Source organism: Callorhinus ursinus, unplaced genomic scaffold (genome assembly GCF_003265705.2).
Source record: "Callorhinus ursinus isolate GAN/ISIS: 27379988/994484 unplaced genomic scaffold, GSC_fseal_2.0 scaffold11, whole genome shotgun sequence".
NCBI lineage: Eukaryota > Metazoa > Chordata > Mammalia > Carnivora > Otariidae > Callorhinus > Callorhinus ursinus.
In genome coordinates this window covers 32,627,609-32,647,856 of record NW_027397073.1, presented here as the reverse complement: position 1 = coordinate 32,647,856, position 20,248 = coordinate 32,627,609, and the positions used below count along the sequence as shown (strand labels likewise).

Sequence of the window (20,248 nt, the reverse complement as noted above, 5' to 3'; positions counted from 1 at the left end):
TCTCTCTCTCTCATTCTCACTCTCTCAAAATAAATAAATAAATCTTAAAAAAAAAAAAAAGAGTTTCCTTTTGGCTAGTCCTTGACTCTAGCAATGAGTACACTGGCCACTTACTCAGAGGTGAGACTTGGGAAGAGGCCTACACAGCCCTTATAAGGGAGCTTGGGGCTGATTTGGCAGAGAATGCCAAAGTCCCAGATACATAGAGCACGGTCTAGAAGAGGAATAAGGGCTCCAAGTAAGCACATATGCATAGCTTCATGGGCACCTCCCACTGTGCGGAGGCAGAGGAGAGAGAAGGGTCAGAAAAGTCCTCTCTACAGCCAGGGTCCAGACTTAGGGTTCCTCTTGTCTGAGTCTAATGTGGCACTGTTCATCAACAATTGTTGGATCAGCCCATGTCAAGAGCAAATTTCATGCAAGGTTCAGGATTAAGAAGATATGGTGGTTATTTTGAGAGTCTACAAGACTAAGTTATACCAAAAACTTGAAAGAAATATTGATGTGATGAGATGTCCTTTTCATCTGCCAGCCCTAAATCTCATCCATGTTTTAGAGAGTGAGACCCAAAAGGTTGGGGAAGAATTTGAGGTTTTCTCAAAGACTCTATTGGGGGAATTTAGAAGCAACACTGACTGCTGGAAAGGGAGAAAAATGTGTTCGTGGTCTTCAGGGAAGGTGGCACTTCTGCAACAGATGGGCCGACTGAATTTTTTTTTTTAATGATGATTTTATGCTTTTGGCAGAAGTTTTCCATGTAATTTAGGAAAGAGGGAAAACAACATAAAGACAATTGATGCTGTTCTATGAGACCGGGGAAAGGACATCAAAAATTAGAGTTGTTAGTGGTGCTAGGTTGAAAACATAAAATATTTGTGAACATTTTGTGAAAAGACTTGCCTTGGAAATTGGCAGAATGAAGCCAGGTTTCAAATACACATCGTGTTGGGTCAGCTATAGGATCTGAAGTTCTCTGAAGGAAAGGGTCAGTAAATTAAGGGAAACCACTATCTTTTATTAGCTCTCTCACCTATTTTACTACTTTAACTGCCTGCTGATGATTTTCCCTGCAACTTGAATCTACACTTTTCTACCCATTCTCTCAAAAACCTTTCTAAAAGTGAGTTTGAATGTGTAATATTTAAGCACTTTTAGCTGCTCCTTATCAGTTGCATTTGAATTTCATACTCTTCAACGCAACTTGGAAAATGACCCCCCGTATCTGGCCTTGATCACTTTTTCTAGCTTCATTTCCTATCTCCTCTAAATAATCCCTGGAACATTTCCCTCTAATATGGCATGATCTTTTAAGTCTCGTGCCTCTGCATATTCTATTCCTTCTACCTGGACCACCTCTTTCTGCCACACTTGCTCTTGATGAACCTCTATTTATCTATTAATTCTTATTTTTAAAAATTACCTTTGCTTGAACAATTACCCAAGGGAGAGTTACTTACTTCTTCCTGTGAGTTTGCCCACACTTTAGGCACATCCCCAGTAGGGCAGTGTCCTTGTCAGATAGGTCTGCTGGCTCACCTTCAGCATTTTCTTCTAAGCCAGCTACCTCCCTTTAAATTTCAAAGGTCTGCTAAAGTTATATATCTAAGGACAAGAAAATAACATTTAACAGAAGAAAACCTCATCTGTTTCTTGTCTCTTTTTCTTAAGAGTATGGATTTTTTTTTTTTTACCTCAGAAACTTCTCAACAGAGCTACCTATTAGGTCATATGCACACTCCTAAACCAATCACTGGCAAGTGTAATGAAATTACCATGCTTAGTTAAAGAACCTGGAATAGTGTTATCTTCCCTCAGGAGCAGGTAGTTGCACAAAAGTGGAATTCTTTTGAGAAAGCAAGAGAGGAAAACAAGCATTCAGATTGGCAACCAAAAGTATTTGCTCCACAACTAAAGTGGCTTGATCCATATGGGATTCACCAGTCTCGTAGCCTGTCATACACAGGTACTGTCACTATAAAACATAAAATTTAAAACAAAACAAAACAAAAACTACTGGAGGATTCCTTACTGAGAAGATGAGCACTTCTTCCCAGAAGAACTTGTCTTCCAAGCTGTGATCTGAGCTCTGAAACATCATCTAATATTTGCCGCTGTTTTTTCCCCCCTGTAACAACACTTGAATCCTGAGATCATGGTTTGGAGTTGTCCACTTGAATCTCATGATTATTCTTAAAGAATAACTCAAAATCTTTGTTTTCTGGTTCTATATAGTGATAAAAGCCAAAAGAAGGAAAATTCAACCCAGAGAAAAGGCAAATATTTCAGTAAGTTGGAAATTGAAACTTCATGTTAGTCATCTCAAAACTCCTTAATTTCATAGAAACAGTTTTTTTAAAAAGTGCTATAGTGCTATGCAGAAATGAATTTTGGTACCAGATAAATTTGGAACTTACTGAATCCCCTGTGGAGGTTCTTACATAACCATGATCAATGATGAAAATTAATAGCACTCTACCACTCCCTTCACAGACAAGACCACATAGGCCTTGGATTCCTAATGACCAAGTGTTTCACACCACTGGACTAAGAATTCTGGATAACTGGAGTTCTGGACTGAGATCAAAGAGTATAATATGTCCTGGGGGAAATAATACTAGCTAAGGCATTTTGATATTTGTTATAAATGACAAATATTGCTTTCATCATATCTAATTATTACTGCTATTGTTCATATGTGTTTGCATGTGTTCTAATTATGCTCTTTTTACTACACAAAAGATGTACTGGTAGCTAGATTTACTATGTAGTCCATAGCTTATAGATGATCTGGTAACATCTGGGTGGGATTATGATGGAATTAGAGGAGAAATATACAACATATGGAGACTGTGGATTCCAACACAAACAGCATTTAAAGGAGCCTGTGATATTCCCTGTGGATAAAGTAAACCAAGATGTCTTTGAATTGCCTCCCTGCTGGAAGGTGATGATTGTGTTTATGTTTGTTCTCATGGATCATGTGAGACAGGAGCATCCTTGAAACTGTATATGTAGCAAGATGGCAGCCAATGGCATGAAGGATAGAATATCTACCTTAACACTCTAGAGAAAGAATCAGAGAGCTAGATGGCTGGGAGAGCAGAACAGCACATGCAAGCTGGAGCTATGTCAGGCAAATTAGTACCTGTGGCCAGCCAAACTATGCCTAATATCTCTTTCTTTATGAACCTGCCTTATCTACAGACCAGTGCTTGGGAAATAGGTACTGAAGTGTTCTCTAGGCAGAAATGCTACTGAATGAATCAGGATCAGATGCCCCTGTGAGTCAAAGGGAACTGGGCAGATACTGTGTGATGAACAATAGTGTATTCAGTCATAAATGACTCTATCCAATAAGGTTAATAGTAACTAAATAGGCCAATCAGACTAACTTCTTCTGTAATTTGGACTGAAGTATGGAGAATTTTGAAAAGGCAGGAAATGGACACAAATACAACAGAAATGAATGCAAAACGAGAAAAGTAAAGTTCCATCACTCACCTTGCCTCAGGGATGGGAATTGTGTTGGAGCTAAGATCAAGAATGGATTGACAATCATAGACTTCATTTACATACCTTCTCTAGTAAATAAAAACAAAGAGATACAGAGGACAGTGAATTTACATTTTGATAGGGCCAAATTAAAAAAAAAAGAAAGAAAGCTCTGCAAATAATCCCTTGAATAAAAATGGTCACATTAGAACAGCTATATTAAATTGTATATATCAAAATGCCCTGGATGATACTTGATTCCATAGTTTAGCAAGAGACTGCTTGGGGTAAGTAACTGAATCTATGACAAAATACAAAATATTGGTGAGATACTGACCCTTCATTTAGAGGACATGTGTGTGTATGTTTATGTACATATTTATACTTTTCTCATTTAGTGAGTAGCTATGGAGAGAAAATTACTTGCTTTCATAACATGCTGCCAGGAGTTTTAGGGGATATACAAAGAGAAATTATGTCCTCTGACCTCTTAAGGCTGTTTGGATCACACATATCACAAAGAAAGAAAAAAAAATCAAAGCAAACCGAGGCCAGTGAATGGATTTGAAGTCAGCAAATTATATAATCAGAGATGCTTAGATTTAGAAGGAAATGTAGAGATCATATCAATAGATATACATGGAATGAATAATTGGTCTAATGTGTGAAAGATCAAATGAATCTAATAAAAGCCCTACTGAATTGCCTACTATATTGCCTTGAATTGTTATTTACTTTTCATGTATTTTAATTAACACATCTGTACCATTTGTTCAGTGTTTGCATCATGCCTTGTGTATGGGACATAGTTAAGAAGTCCTTGGTATATCTTTATTGAATTTATACTGTCAGAAGATATCTGTGGTAAATGGGGAGGAATGGATATTCATTTTGTTTTCATCAATCAATCAAAAAAAGACTTGTTGAATATTTAATGGGATAGTATAGGATAAAATGTATATTCATGAATAAACACCAAGGGAATTCAGAAAAGCAAATCTGTAAATTCAGAAAAATAATCTATAGTGTATCTTTTAGAGAACTGTGATTTCTTATGGATAGCTATTCTTGTTGTCAATAAGGTCCTTCTAGTATAGACAAAAAAAATGTATTTCCAGAAAACAAAGTATTTCTTTCTAATTTCACTGACTTCAATATCTTTCTCTTAATATTTACCTTCCTAAAACACCCTATCCAAGTTGGATACAGTTGAAAATTTTTGTTCATCATATTCCCTTCTATGGATTCCATGTCACTTTTCTCTTTTTTTCTTTTTTTCTGTCCCTCTGACTCCTTCAACTTTAGCTCCCTCCATAGGGATGGCTTAAAATTCTTTTACCTGTACTATACCTAAACTCCGTGAGGTCAAGAATTGTTTTTTGGTTTTTTACTACTAGGTCCTCTAGGGCCCACCACAAGGTGGCCCTCATTTAGGAGCTTGATGTGTATATTTTAGTAAAATGTAGGGAAGGATTATGTTTTCACTCGATCTCCTTTGTGAGCTCCAGACTTTTGATAATGGACCAATGTTCAACATGGACATCATCAGGCTTCTCAATCAAGATTTCCAAAGCTCAAAATTCATCTTTCATTCAAAATAAATCCACACATCTTCCATCACTGCAGGTACCCTGATAACGGAGTCTCTGGACTGTTGATACTTCTGACCAGAGGCCCAGAACATCAGACCAAAATCATATTAAGAGGACTCCTAGTGACCTATCATAAAACCACAGAGTTTCCTAAGAGGAGACCTAACAATGGGTATCCTCTTTAGAGTCAGTATATGTTTATGATCTACCTAGATGATTCCATGTTCTTCTCTCCACTTCATAAGAGGCTTCTGAAAATTGTTCTTACAAATACTCTATAAACTCTTTAAAGTCAAAATCTGTTGCTCCCTAATGTAGTTCTTACTGACCTGGAATTGAAAATCATTTAAAAATCATTTGGAGAATTTTCAACATTTCAAGCAAGTAAACATGCACTATTTTTCTGATATAGCACAGGGACACCAGAAAATGTTTTTGAACAAAACTTTGAATTTTTTGGCCCCAAGAAAAGAAAACACCCCAGAAACAAATAAGATGTGTCACAATAATCCATGATTTACAACCCCTTTCCTGGATTGCCTGTTGCCCTTAGCAATCCCTAAAGCAGAAACAAACAAAACAAATCCTTTCAGCATATCTTCATGAAACTGTCTGGAATGTGACAAAACATTGAGAAACAGTTTCGTGATAATGGTTTTGCACTTCATTGGTACTTGTCCAGAGGAGGTGCTGAATGGCTGCTTTCAAATACATGGAGCTATCAGAGGCTAAAGTAAATAAAAACCTCCATAGAATAATTGGGGACAGAAGAAAAAGAGGGGAAAAAAGAGCATCAGAGGAATGAAAAGGAAAGAAGGACCTATAAATATAAAAGCCTAAGGAGTATATTTTGGGAGAATAGATGATGCAAAACAAAATAGGGAATAGTTATTGAAGGACCAAGGAAGGCAAATAAAACAATGAGATATATGATGCCTGTCCTCCTGCCTCAAGTCTAGCTCATCAAACAGTTTTTCATTCCATTTTGTATATATGAGTTTCATCTGACTACTGCCAACAGAAAATGCTTGGATTTTCTGACTTTTTTTTCACTGTCAAAGGAAATAATAGATTGATAAGATTCAAAAGCAACTAATATAACATCCTCCTCAAGAATGAGAAAAAATACAAACTGAGTTGTGTTAATGAATGGATCTATTTTTCATTTCTTAAAAATAATAGCACTGATGATAATAATAAAGTACAGTATTATGTTAAAAAAAACTTGTCTAGGAGTCAGAAGGCCAGAATTTATTGAAAAAATCGTGCTTAATTTTACTGCTTTAAATACCATGGACGATATCATGCAATTAAAAGAACTTGGAACTAATCTTCCATCTCTGGGAATACCTGAGTGACAAATTACCAAAGAATATCCCAGAGAATTATCTTTGTTGTACAAATGCGCACAGAGGTGGGAGAAACCCTCTATCTGGACAGAATAACTCACATGAAGTGAGAGGGCAAGGTATCAAATCAGAAAAGTCAAGGAGCCTGTCTATGATCTTCAAAGCAGGCTGGCTTAGTACGGCCAGGCTAGAAGAAGATGCCAGCCCATGTGGGCACATAGCCACTCAGAGACCTGACCAGGACTCCAGTTTAAAATAAAATTTTAGAAGCCTAGAATTACAAAAGGGTAAAAGAGCATATATAAATGCCAAGCACAGTGATTCTGACCTCTTCAAGGGATCAGAAGAAAATAATCATGAACCACAGAAAGTGAATGCATTGGGGACAGAGGATACAAATAATTTGACAGTCTAGAGAGATCAGGTGAGCTGGAGATCTGGGAGTAGAATTTTAACAGAAATAGAAATGGATGATTCAATCTTTAGGTTCATTTTTTGGCTCTGGCATCAACCAGTCTGTGACTTTGAACAAGTTCTATAACCTTCTAGTATTCAGTTTACTCATCACTAACATAAGAGGACAGAACTAAATGTTTTCAAAGTACTGCCCTACTCAGAGACACTATTATTTTCTATTCATGATAGTGTTTGCAATTATATGGTGCTCTGCACCTCCAAAATGTATTTATGTGATAGTGTTTGTTCTTTGAAACAGTCCTGTGTGGTAGCTCATATAGAAAACACTATAGCTCATTTTAAAGATAAGAAAATGAAAGCTTAGGAAGGTAAGATGACTTTCTCAAGGTTGCTTAGCTAATTAGCATCAGAGCAAAGACTAGAAATGTTGGTCTGCTGTACTTGTAACTACTTCACATTATTCCTTTCAGCAAAATTGTTAAAGCTTTATGTAAGGAAAACAATTTTCTAACTTGCATTTTCTTCAATTGCCTTATGTCAACAAGGGTTAAGGACTTCCTGAGAAAAATAGAAAAAAAAAAGGTCAGGACTGGAAAAAGAGAAAGCTTGTACATTTGTATATTGAAAGAAAATGTAAACAAAGTTAAACAAGCAATTATTTAGCAAATTTACACTGAGAACAGGCAATGTGCAAGGTCCTGTGTCAGGGTGCTGTGGGAGATGAAAAGATTTTCAAAAGGCAACATGTTTGCCCAGACAGGGTTTCTATAAACTAGAAGAAACATCAGACATGTCTAAAGGGAATCCTCTTATAAAGCATGGAACATAATGAATGCCTTAGGATATATATTGCTCAGAAATTTCAGAAAAGGTTCAAATAAAGTCCATTTATGGACAAGTCAGGGAAAATCTGAAAACTTAGTATTTGAATTTGGAAATAAAGTAGAACATCTTGAAAATTTCTGAAGATTAGAAATCTGCCAAATTAAAGCAATGCATGTTGGTTAATGAGGAAACTAGAAATGAGTAAAAAAGATAGTTTAGTTGGCAGCTAATTATCCAGTGGTGGCCACATAAGAACACATCCCACCACATTGCTTCCATCTCTCTTTGCCTCCCTTCCTCTCTTCTTCACCTTTATTCTTTGTCTTAAGTTCTGTTTTCAATGGACCCAAGATAAGATAATAACCTGTGTTTAATAATCTGGAACATCATAAAGAAAAAAGTGTGAGAGTGGAATGTTCACTAAGGTACACTAATGTACCTTAGTGAAATAAGGTAACTCCACTATGAAAGATTCTCAAAGAATTCTTGTATTAATATAAAATATTATGGGTTCATAGAACTAGGTAAATCCATCAGGATAAGTATAATTTTTCCTCAGTTGATAATGTGTGGGAAGTCTCACCAAAACTGTAGAGGTTTTAGGCATGCATAAACGTGTTAACAAACATGTGTAAAATAACTTGTGAACCTAAATATTACATTGAGAAAAACACATGAAGAGCATAGCATAGTTATTCTTATGTCATTGTGTATATATTTTGATTTTAAAGAAATAATTGAATAAAATAGAAATGCTTGCAATGTAGGGATGCACTGGAATTGATATGTGATTTTATTATCTGACATGTATTGAAAAGAACAGTGAATTAGGGTCAGCACTCTTAGCTTCAGATTCCAGCACTATCAAGATTTAGCCCTTTAAACTGGAATAAGTCATTTCACTTTCTGGACCTTAGTCAAATGAGCAAGTTGGAGGAGTCACAATTTGCAAATCATGTGCTACAGAGCAAGAGTCCAAAAAGATGATCTTTGAAAAAAATGTTCTGTTGTAAAATATATTGAAGAAACGCTCATACATTATCTCCAATTTGTACAATCTTAAGACATAATGCATATTAAAAGCTCAGAAAAGCCCTATAGTAAAGAAATCTTTTGAATTCCATCATAGCATTTTCCAAATGTAACATATTTTGAAATTTCTGGTTCCATTGAATATGAACATCTTACCAACATAGTTTTCTGTTGATCTAATTTTTGGAAATGCAGGAATATGAGATTTATGAAATCCTGGGATTCTATAATTAATTAATTAAAAATAAATAAATGAATGAAATCCTGGGATTCTAATGAATAATACGATCTTATTAGAAGGACTGAACTGAAATTTGAAATCCCACACACTATCCTCTACCCAGAGCCAGAGAAAGTAGACAGACATAAACAGGGAGCCCCTGAGACTGAGGACTTGGGTAGAAAGAAACGAAGTGTTACTTCCTTCTGTGGAAGAGGTGAAATGGAGTTTTGATTAACAAAAGACTTGAAGTATGGTAGGGCGTCCCAGATTCATACTTGAAGAAGAGCTAGTGATGCATTTTCTAATCATATAGAGTGGGGTTCTTCCACTTTGGCACTGTTGACATTTAAGGGCTAGATATTTCCTTGTTGCAGGGAGATGGTCCTGTGCATTTTGAGATACTTACTAGCATCCCTGGCTTCTACCCACGAGAAGTTGTAGCAATCAGGAGGCAAACTTGAGGAAATTCCCATGTCCCCTACATGGGTATGAAGAAAATGCACAATAGATAATCAGGAGAAAATGGGAAGGTGGGAAGTGGGAGAGGAGAAATGGGGTGAGAGAGCAAAGAATTAAAGGACAAGAGAAGAGAAAGAGATGAAGGAACAAAAGGGTGCAGGGAAGGAAAGAAGAAAGGAGGAGGAAAGGAAAGATGCTTGTAATCATTTCAACTCTCTATTGGAGGAGTTGAAGAATAAGCCTGTCTGAGATCCTTTCTGGCCCCTCTATAGGCAGTGTGAGCTTTGAAAACATAAAGACCTGATTTTATTCATAGTTCTGTATCTCTTGTGTCATCTTAAGTAGTTCAGTTAACCTGAGCTTCAGCTTCTTGTCTGTAAAATGTGGAATACGGTGTCGTAGGTTTGTTTTATGAACTAGAGAGAAATGTATGTAATGAGCTTAGCACCTTGCTAAGAATTTAATAAATGGTAGCTGCTTTTATTATTGCTATTTTTCCTTGGGACTTAATCATGTGCTATCTTTTTTGTCAATTAACTTCATATGTCTCTTGTTCTTACTCTTACGTTTCATTAGCCAGTCTGTGTTAGATTACGCTGCCATAATAAACAACTTTAAAATCTCAGAGGCTTAAATGACACCCTACTTCGTGTCTATTTTAAGTCAGTGAAGTCTCTGCTCTCATTCATCCTTGCTCACAGACCCAAGCTGTTGGAGTCTCCATCATCTGGAAGGCAATGGGTACCATGGTAGCAGGGGAATTGTGTGGCAGCTTTTAAACACTTCCCCAAGTAGTGACATGCATCACTCCTGCTCACATTTCTGTGGCTAAAACTAGACACATGGCCACATGGCCAACTCCAATGTCATATGCTCCAAAAAGGAGACATTATGAAAACTAGCACCATACCTCTCCAACCAAGTTTCCTCATTGATAAAACAGGGAAATCAGAGCACCCATCTCATAGAGTTGTTATAAACATTACAGTGGTTAATACATGTGGAATGTTTAGAACAATGTCTAGCATATGTCTAGCATATGGCAATCATGTGGTCATTGCTAGATATTGAGATTTATTATTAATGGATCTAAAACCCAAGCCATGGTTTGTGCTGCCTTGACACCCCATCAGCACTCTCCCTGGTGCTTTGCACCATCTAGTTATTCAATAAATATTTGTTGAATTGAATTGAATAGTGTTCCATCAACATGGCTAGGCCCACCCACCAGCTGGTAGACCAACCACATGTAGGTTTATCAGTACCATTTCCCCTGCCAAACACCAATGCCCTTTGCTAAGCATCCCTCAGCTGTGATTCTCCATTTTGACAATGGAATTGGCCTTAATGTAAATGTTCCCAGCCGCATAAAACATGTTGTAAAGTGCATAGCAGCAGTCACAGTTGACTGCTAGCTGCCATCACACTATGTGCATGAAGTGTACTTCTCCACAATGCCTTTCTTAGAAATGTCCCCATGGTCAGCACACAGGATACCAGTGGTACATTTTAATGACCTTTTCAAAAGAAAAATACACTACATCAAAAACTAATGATGTACTGTATGGTGACTAACATAACATAATAAAATTAAATTAAATTTAAAAAAAAGAAAAATACAAAGATATGCAGACTTTTAAAAGCAAGGGCCCACATCCTGATATACAAATACTCTTTGATTTGAACCTAGTAGAGTGTCCCTACCTATCTGGAGCCTTATGGAATTCTGTTTCTTTGCATTACCTGCACAATTAAACATAAGGCCCCAGGGGGCAAATGCACTAGAAAAAATGTAACTGAGTTCTAGTCTCCTCTCTGCCACCTTCATGAGAAACCCTGAGCACTCTACTTAATTTTTCTGGTTATTAGTTTATGTACCTATCAAACAGGGAAAATAATGTTTGCAGGATCTCCTTCTAAAAGCTGATAAAAGAAATTGGGAGAATAAGAAATGCCAAAATTCTATGAATAGGTAAAAATTATTATGCAAATATCAGGAACTATCAGTACAAATATTTTATTTTGATTTTTAGTACCCTCTTTATTTCTTGATCTTTCAATATTTGATCTCAGTCAATGTTCTCCTGTTGGGTTGCCCAGTCTTCCCTGTGAGTCATGGGTAATGAGTAGCAAGTTAAAGCAGAAAAAGAGTAAGTTGATCTCAGCCATGTCCTGGACAGATACTCTTCACAAGTTTGTGCTGAACCCTGAGATCTTGATAATAACAGAGAGGATCATCTTGATCCGTTTAGATTTCTTTAACCTGGAATTTGGAAAGATGATAAAAATTTATTGTGAACCATCAAACCCAATAGCTAAATGGAGAACTGAGTGGAATGTATGTGGCACTGAGAAGTATGTGCATCTAAATGCAGAGGCTCTGCATAGGGGCTCTGGGATAGAAGCTAGTTATGCTTTACTGGCAACTTTCATGTAAAATTCCCATTTAGAACAATGCACCTGAGAAAGTGACAGATATAACAATATTCCTTATTGAGGATTTTTTTTTCAAGATTATTTATTTATTTATTTATTTAACAGAGGGAGAGACAGCGAGAGGGAACACAAGCAGGGGGAGTGGAAGAGGGAGAAGTAGGCTTCCCGCTGAGCAGGAGCCTGATGTGGGGCTAGATCCCAGGACCCTGGGATCATGACCTGAGCCGAAGGCAGACGCTTAAGGACTGAGCCACCCAGGTGCCCTCTCATTGAGGATATTGTCTGTTTGCTGCTTTTGTTTTTTTTTTGTTTTTGTTTTTTGGTCTTCTTTCTTATCTAATAAAGGAAGGAAAGAAAGAAGAAAAGAAAGGAGGGAAAGATAAAATAAGGAAGATACAAGAACATTGCCTAAAGGCCTCCTTTGTTTCAAGCAAGAGGTCAAATAATTTATACATCATGCATTTAACCACCCAACAATACTGGAAGAACCATTATTATTGACATTTACCAGATGAAAAAAATGGTTAACCTTGTATGGCTATCACATGGCTGTTAAGCAGCAGGTGTCTATTTGATTTTCAGACTGTCATTTGTTAATTTGTTGACATATTAACAACATGAATGATTTGAATTGTGCTGTTCAATATGGTAACCACTCATGTGGGTATTTAGATCTGAACTAGTTAAAATTAAGTAAAATTAACAATGCAGTCCCACAGTTGCATTAGCCACATTTCAAGGGCTCAATCACTACATGTACTGAAGGGCTATTATAGTGGACAGTGGAAATTCAGAACATTTCTATCACTGCAAAAAATTCCATTGGCCAGAGCTGGTTTAAAATGTAAGTTTTTCATGGGTCAGAAATAATCTATTTCTGTTGATTTTTTATGAGGCTTATTACTATACCCGCATTGTGATTTCTGACTCTTCTTTGAGGAAAATATTTTACTAGACAAAAAAATGTCAATCAATCTTTGATTATTTTAACACAGAGGAAAATAAATTCCATGAGGTTCAAGTCTAAATTCTCGGAAGACCTCTGAAAAGTGATTGGTGAAATTTATGGGCACAGCTGGTTTGCAGTTGTAAAACCCTATATTTTTTAATGCAAAATGGCATCTGTGCCTGCTAATTGGATACTTAGGTATACACACAATAAATTGCCTGGGAATTAGAAAGGTGTATTTCTTAAGTCCTGCCCACATCTTGCCATTTTGAGAATCATTGCTAGGATTCATTTTTCCTCCTTGTTATTCTTGTAGAAGAGGTGGAAAAAAGCCTTCTCCTTGTTATAAATATTGCCCGTTGGGAATACATCCTTCCTCCTCCTAATCCAGCTTTAATCCTTTCAAGCTCTGAACTAAGAAACCACTGTCTGTTGTGGTAGCTGCCATTCTAAATAAGTTTGAGCTCTGTGATCATTGCCACCTGTCTGGTGAGAAAGGAAAAATCAAACTTGTAAAAGCTCCAGGCAACCCTGTCTTAGGAGTTGGATTCGAATGTTACACTGAGGCCATAGAAAAGCAGTCAAGATAAAGCCTTGCTTAGCCTGTGCTTGAACATGTGAGTTCTTTGCGGGTATTCTCAAGTTGGCAATGCAATGGCAACAACAGAATCTAGGCATATTCTGTTACAAGTTTCATGCAAAAGTTTATTAAATTTGCTCTCATAATTATTGTAAGCCCTAGAAAAGATGACTTGAGCTCCGGAGCCTATACTTCTCCCACCTGAGCAGATTGCTTTATCATTCTTCCGTGCACTGGTAATTTCCATTAGAAAGCTTGCTAACCTGGTATTGACAATTACAAGCCATAATCAGAAGGTGAAAAAGGCTCACCCACTCTGATCTGTGGTAAAGCCGATACCAGCTATCTGGGAAGAAAAGAAACACAAGAAAGTAAACACCGAAATGCTGGTGTATCTGCCCTTTTTATGTGAGCACGACAAAGTGTGAAACATGAATGCAGAGAAAGAGAATGATTTTCAGAGATTGAATCCCTTTAGAATAGAAAGCTTTGGTTGCCTTTTAAGGAGCCTTTTCACCTCAAGGTCACAGCTTGAATCTCATCTGGATTTATGTATAGTGGTTCGCATTCAATTATTTTTGCGCTCTTTCTGCAGTATTGGCTCTTTGCATTGCATATATTGTTTATGCCCATTGGGCCTTTTGCACATTTGTCCTGCTCATTCTTGTCTGGTTAATATGCCCTGATCTTTTAAGTTGGCTGATTGGGGTATGATGGATGGGTTATTCTCCTTCTTCCTTTCTCCACCTAGATATAATCAAGTTGGAATCAGACTTCCTGGTCCTTGATGCTCAAAGCAGGGGGAGTAGGCAGCTCTGGTAATAGGGTAGTGTTTGGTGGACCTTGGCCTTGGAAATACAGGCTCTGTTTAGCTATTTTCAGCCAGTGTAGAAGCTTCAAAATAAAGAAAATCAACTGACTATGGAGAAAATTACTTACTTAGAAAAATCACTACACACACACATATGCCCATATATGTATATATATGCCTAAATATTTATGTGTGCATATATGTATGTTTATACACACATAAAAACAAATGGCCTACATATACTTATTTTAAGGATAACACAGTAATTTTTGTTAATAAATATTAATTAGAAACTTATGATGTAAAAGGCACTACCCAGAACTGTAGGTGAGAAAAAGCACCATATACCTTCCCTTAATTAACCGACTGAACTGGAAGTAATATGTATTTGTGCAAAATAAAAATTAAGGTGCAGAGCAACATGATGACAAACAAGAAATATGTAATAACTCCTTCAGACTCACAGTGACAGAGGAGTATTGTAGTCTGGGTTGATTAAGGAAGACTTCATACTGGAGGTAGGACACAGAATATATATATAGCACAAGAATGAGATAGGCAGAAAAATTAAATCGTAGGGCATTCTAGAAAGTTAGAAGCTGCAAGTGTGCATAGGGTGGGCTGTGGAGAAGGTGAAATGATTGGCATGGAGCTTGACCCATTAGAAGACGTGTTGGAGAGGTTTGGAGACAAACTGAAGCATCACTTTCTTCTCTCCTACATGCCTAGTCAATTCTTCCCTTCTTTGTCCTCATATCCTTGCTCCACCTACTAATAAGAGGCAGCAGACCTAGGGCTGCAGCCCTGTCCTGCAGAATCTACAGTCCCTCAGCTCTGAAATGCTGAGATGACCTTTGAAGGCTGCAACATGAGAAGCCCAGCTGAGGATTCCAGCAGAAGAAGAAAACCAAGCTTAACAGTGCTCAAATTGTGGTTTGGGGCTTTAACATTTTTCTTTCCTTTTCTTTTAGAGCCATCAATTGCCTTCTACAGACATTGAATTCACTTACAAAGTTAGAACAGAGAAATAAAGTGGAATGCAATGATCAGGAAATTCCATTTGTTTTTTTCTCCCTTTCATCATTTTGTTGAATGTGTGCAGTACTATATGAGGTTATTCATTTGTACCCAAGCAGGAATATAGGATTTGCCATATTGGATCAGCCCATTGGTCCATCAATGTTGTATTCTCATAGCCTCTGGCACCAGATGATACATGAAGCACCAGAGGACAGCAAACTCCCCTTACCTCCCCCTCGCCCACACACACACAAGGCAGAAAGTCAATTGTGCAATATATAGGCCGAAAGTCTTAGCTGCTCGGGCTGGGACTATATGAATGGAATATGGATTTCAAGATGTCTACACAGGGCAGGCGCTGCATCAGTTGAGGACCAATTTAGGCAGTTCTTACCTTTAGAAATTGTGTCCCATGTCTTCCTGCTCACTTTCAATTATAAGAACTATTATTTATCTCACAATAATAAATTGAAATAGTAGAATCAAACAGCCTCATTCCAGAAAGACGAAGACAACACTATATGATAACTGACACATGGCTGCTTTCTCTCTGGTGAAACCATAAATGCCGTCAAAACTAGAATTTAACATAATGCCTCAGAATCTAACCCCTCTTTCTTTGGTAATTATTAAAATGGGTCTACGGTCTGTTCAATTACTTAGCCTATTCACTCATTCACTCATCAGGAAAAAACTATATTGTGTGGAAATCTATCCAATGTGAAGAGTGCTACAAGGAAGGCCTCCAAGTCTCAGTATAGTTGGGAAGTTGAGGTATGTTGTGTAATCCCAACTCAAGTGAAAGCATGGTCTGTGTCACAGGTGTGGCCAACTGAAATAATACATGCATCCAGAAAAGATAGGGACCAATTCTAGATGGCACGAGGTGGAACAAGCACGGTGCTGATATTTTCTTCCCGAAGGAGAATTTGAACACAACACAAAATACTCAGACATTCCTCAGAATACAGTATTTGTGCAAAGTAAAAAATACTGTTAGTTTTACCAATAAATTTTAGGGTGAGAACTGAGCTCAACTATAGATAAGTTTCCTGATCTGTGTAATTTTGCAAAATTACTTCTAGTTTTATCAGGGATTTTCAACTTGAAGCCCCACCCAGACCTGTTGCTAGTGATTATAATAATGATGGCAGAGCCAGCTATATAAGCTCTGGAGCTCAGTATAAAATGAAACTAGAGAGACCCCCGTGCAAAACCAGAGGAAAAAGCACCCAGTAAAGCTATTAAAATATAAAGCTTTTCCCTTTATTCCGTGGTCTCTTGTTCAACCTGTCACGGTGTGTTTTATTTGCATTTAATGTCATTGTAATTAGTGAAAAATCAAATTTAAATTATTTGCATGACTTTTTACTGTTCATTTTTAGATTGCACAATGCCAGTCTTAAATGCACATATAAAGGCACTTACGTGCGGAATTACCAAAATTGCACAATTCACAATCTGAGCTCATATATTCATATATATTTTGCTTTTACCAGAACAGTGGACCCTACACAAAACTAACTTAACTATATGCATTTCACCTTTGTTTTCTTCAGGAAACTAGCTTTTTTATTAGAAGGGGCTTATGATGGGGTAACAATGCTTGCAGGGCTTGCAGACCCATATGGAAAATATCACCTCTTTGGTGCAATAATACCTTCTAGTTGGACAATCAGCTGCTGATTTGTCCGCTTGAGGAACTAAGTCTCCTCATTGTGCTGCTTCTCCTCCACCTGTCTCCTCTTGCTCTCCTGCTCCTTGGTGGCCTCATACGTGGCCTTCTGCTCCTTCAAGTGCCTCTCTAACCCTCTCTTTTCTGTTTCTAATTCTGCAATTTTCCTCCCCATGCCTGACTTCCCTGTTCAGGCTGCAGCACCTTCCTCCAGCCAAAGGCCACACTGCTCCCATGTGAGGTGCAGTAGGCGGTGATGGTCATACGGATCTCGTCCCAGACTTGCAGCAAAAGCAGTCCCCTCTCCGCACAGTTGATAGTGGCCTCCTGGATCAGCTCATCAAAACACTGCGAGTAGAGCTCTCTGTGCACAGGGCAGATGCCAGTCTCCCTGGCCTGCTGCTACTGCAGCTTCAGATCCAGCTGCTGGGGAATGCACCACATCCATCCCTGTGCTGGTGGTGATGGACAACTGCAGGATCCTTGGCAACGTGTCTTCCACCTACTCCCTTGGGGCCAGGATGGCATTCAAGATTTCTTCTGCCTTCTTTGTAGGATCTGGGACACAGGAAGTTGAAGGGAGCTCAGTCTTTGGTGGCCGTGGGACTGGACCCAATGGTCCAAGCTGCTGGGGGCAGACTTTCAGTGGCCCTGCTTCAAGGGGCTCCATGTTTCTGCTCACCAACACTGGGTGTGTCATACTTGAGCAGAGAGTCCATATCATGATGGTGAAGCATTTCACTTTTTGATATGCATACGTTCTATAGCAATACTCTCTACCTTCAGCTTAATGATAAATAAGAAATAATTGAAAAGGAAAGAACTATGGGTTGCCCTATCTTTTTCTTTCCTTCTAAGGCATATTTTCAGTGTAAGTGGTTAGCTAATCTACAGGGAAGTAACTTGAGTGGGAGAAGATATAATAGAGATCCTGGAATGTTTGTGATTCTTAGACTGCAAATGTCTTCATTCCTCATTCAAAGCAAGTTCTGGTTCAAAGGGAAAGCATGGTCTCTTGGGGAAAGTGTGGTCTTACTTAGTCATAGATGTAACATATTTACCTTGTACTTTTGAGTCTTACTGCACTCAAATTCACTTTGGATCCATCAGAATTCTGTGCTGCATTTAAGTTTTCACTGCAAATGGTTGGCAAGTGATGTTGGTAATAACGCATATTTCAAGTATCTACTCTGCTCACATGCATGCCCCCATTGCCCCACTGAACTTCACTTATAAAATACAAGTTCAAAGATAAAATTATAAAGAATTCAAGATGGTGACAAGAGCATTAAACCAAATACAGAGCCCCTTTAAGACAGAGCTCTGTGCAACTATACTGGCCCAAGCCCACAAAGCTGGCCTTAATAATGACACTAATAAAATGTCTAACATTTATTGTACATGGCTATGTGGTAAAGCTACCTCATATACATTGTATCTTTAATTTTTACAACAGCTCTATGTGACATATGAGGAAATTGAGATTTTAATATATTAAGCAATGAGCTTCTAGGTTCTCTGGACCATCATCAGCTGAAGTCTGTTGGGAATGCAAAATCCTGGGTCCTCTTCAGACCTGCTGGATCAGAATCAGCATTTTCAAGAGTGCCTCCAGAGATTTGTGTGTACATTAAAGTTTGACAAGCACTGTCCGAGTCACTTGATGACAAGCAAAAGGGGTCATACTATGTATCAAGTCCTATCTGACTTCAGACCTTAAACATGAAACCAATACCCTACTGTCTTATGTAATCCAAATTTTTGATGATGGGCCCCAGTCATGTGTATAAAAAGACAAATCTAAATGCCATGTGGACTGTGATCTACACCATTGGCAATAACCACTGGCCTGGAAACTTCTACCATGCCTTCCAGTTTTACAAACTATGGTAACTTTATAAATCATATTCTTATGGAACACAAAAATAATGTCAAGGAATACAGAGGAAGAGATATATTTCTCAGGTTAATGTAACAGACTCTAAGAGAAGATAAGTTTTGAGCTGGGTTATTTAGCTTGGACAAGAAAAGTTGGAAAAGATACTTGCAAAAGACCTTTTCAAAATGTTCAGTGCTATGATCGATGAGCACTGATCAGTTAGTTCCTAAATCCATAGAGCTCCGTAAACCTCCAAGAGGGACAGACATCCTTCTTCCCCCTAAATAAAATCAATCCATATGTAGAGACAAAAATTTTGCTAGGGGAAGTTAATTTATCTCAATTCAATTATATATTATGCAAACAGATATTGGGTTGCATATATATTAAGTTCAGAATACTGTTTGGTGCCATAGAGAATAATAGAGATGCAAGACACAGAACCATCATCAGCGAGCCTCTGCTCTAGCAGACGTTTAGTTATTTAACAAATACTCTATAATGCATAAGAGCTTTAGAGATATTAACTCATTTAATCCTCATAATATTCTTATAAAGAATGTACTCTTTTCACCATCCACATCTTGTAAATAAGGAAACTAAGGCACAAAGAGGCCAAGTACCTGACCCAAATTCATACACTGGTGTGTGGGGACTGGATTTGAATGCAATCCATCTGGTTCCAGAATCAATGTTCTTAATTGCTACCCAGGCTGCTTCTAAGCCATATCCACCAATTATTTTATTATGGGACAAAATAAAACTACAAGAGCATGGTGAGGTGGGAAGAAGGACAGGTTTGATACAAAATTTTAACTAGATTGACAGAATATCTGCTCTGACAAGAATCTGGGATGCAAGGGACTAAAGAGAGAACATGTTTGTTTTTTCAACAGGTATAAAACTGTAATTTGAAAATAAAACATTTTCTCTTAAAAAAAACAATACAAAGTGTGAAGATGAGCCTATTTTCCTGGGGGGGATCAGTAATATTTATGTTTTTATAGTTTACCACCATGTAGAATGATTTTTTTTCACCAATTTCAATTGATATGCCTTATTTTTAACTCCAGGTTCTTTACTAGAAGCTCTACTAAGTAGATCAAGTTAAGAGTATTTAGTTCTCTAAAAGTCATTTTAGAAGTTCTGTCTAGAATGGCTGAAATTAACAAGTCAGGAAAAGACAGATGTTGGTGAGGATATGGAGAGAGAGGAACCCTCCTACACTGTTGGTGGGAATGCAAGCCAGTGCAGCCACTCTGGAAAACAGTATGGTGGTTCCTCAAAAAGTTGAAAATAGAACTACCCTATGACCCAGCAATTACACTACTAGGTATTTATCCAAAGGATACAAATATAGTGATTCGAAGGGGCACATGCACCGCAATGTTCATAGCAGCAATGTCCACAACAGGCAAACTATTGAAAGAGCTGAGATATCCATCAACAGATGAATGGATAAAGATGATGCAATATATATATTACAACTTGTGTGTGTGTGTGTGTGTG

The 20,248-nt window shown here is 37.7% G+C and overlaps 1 pseudogene; it reads right to left on the bottom strand.

The window, feature by feature from the left end:
* Positions 1-16,822: 16,822 nt before the first annotated feature.
* LOC112835001 (axonemal dynein light intermediate polypeptide 1 pseudogene) lies at positions 16,823-17,579 on the bottom strand (annotated as a pseudogene).
* Between the last annotated feature and the right edge of the window lie 2,669 nt (positions 17,580-20,248).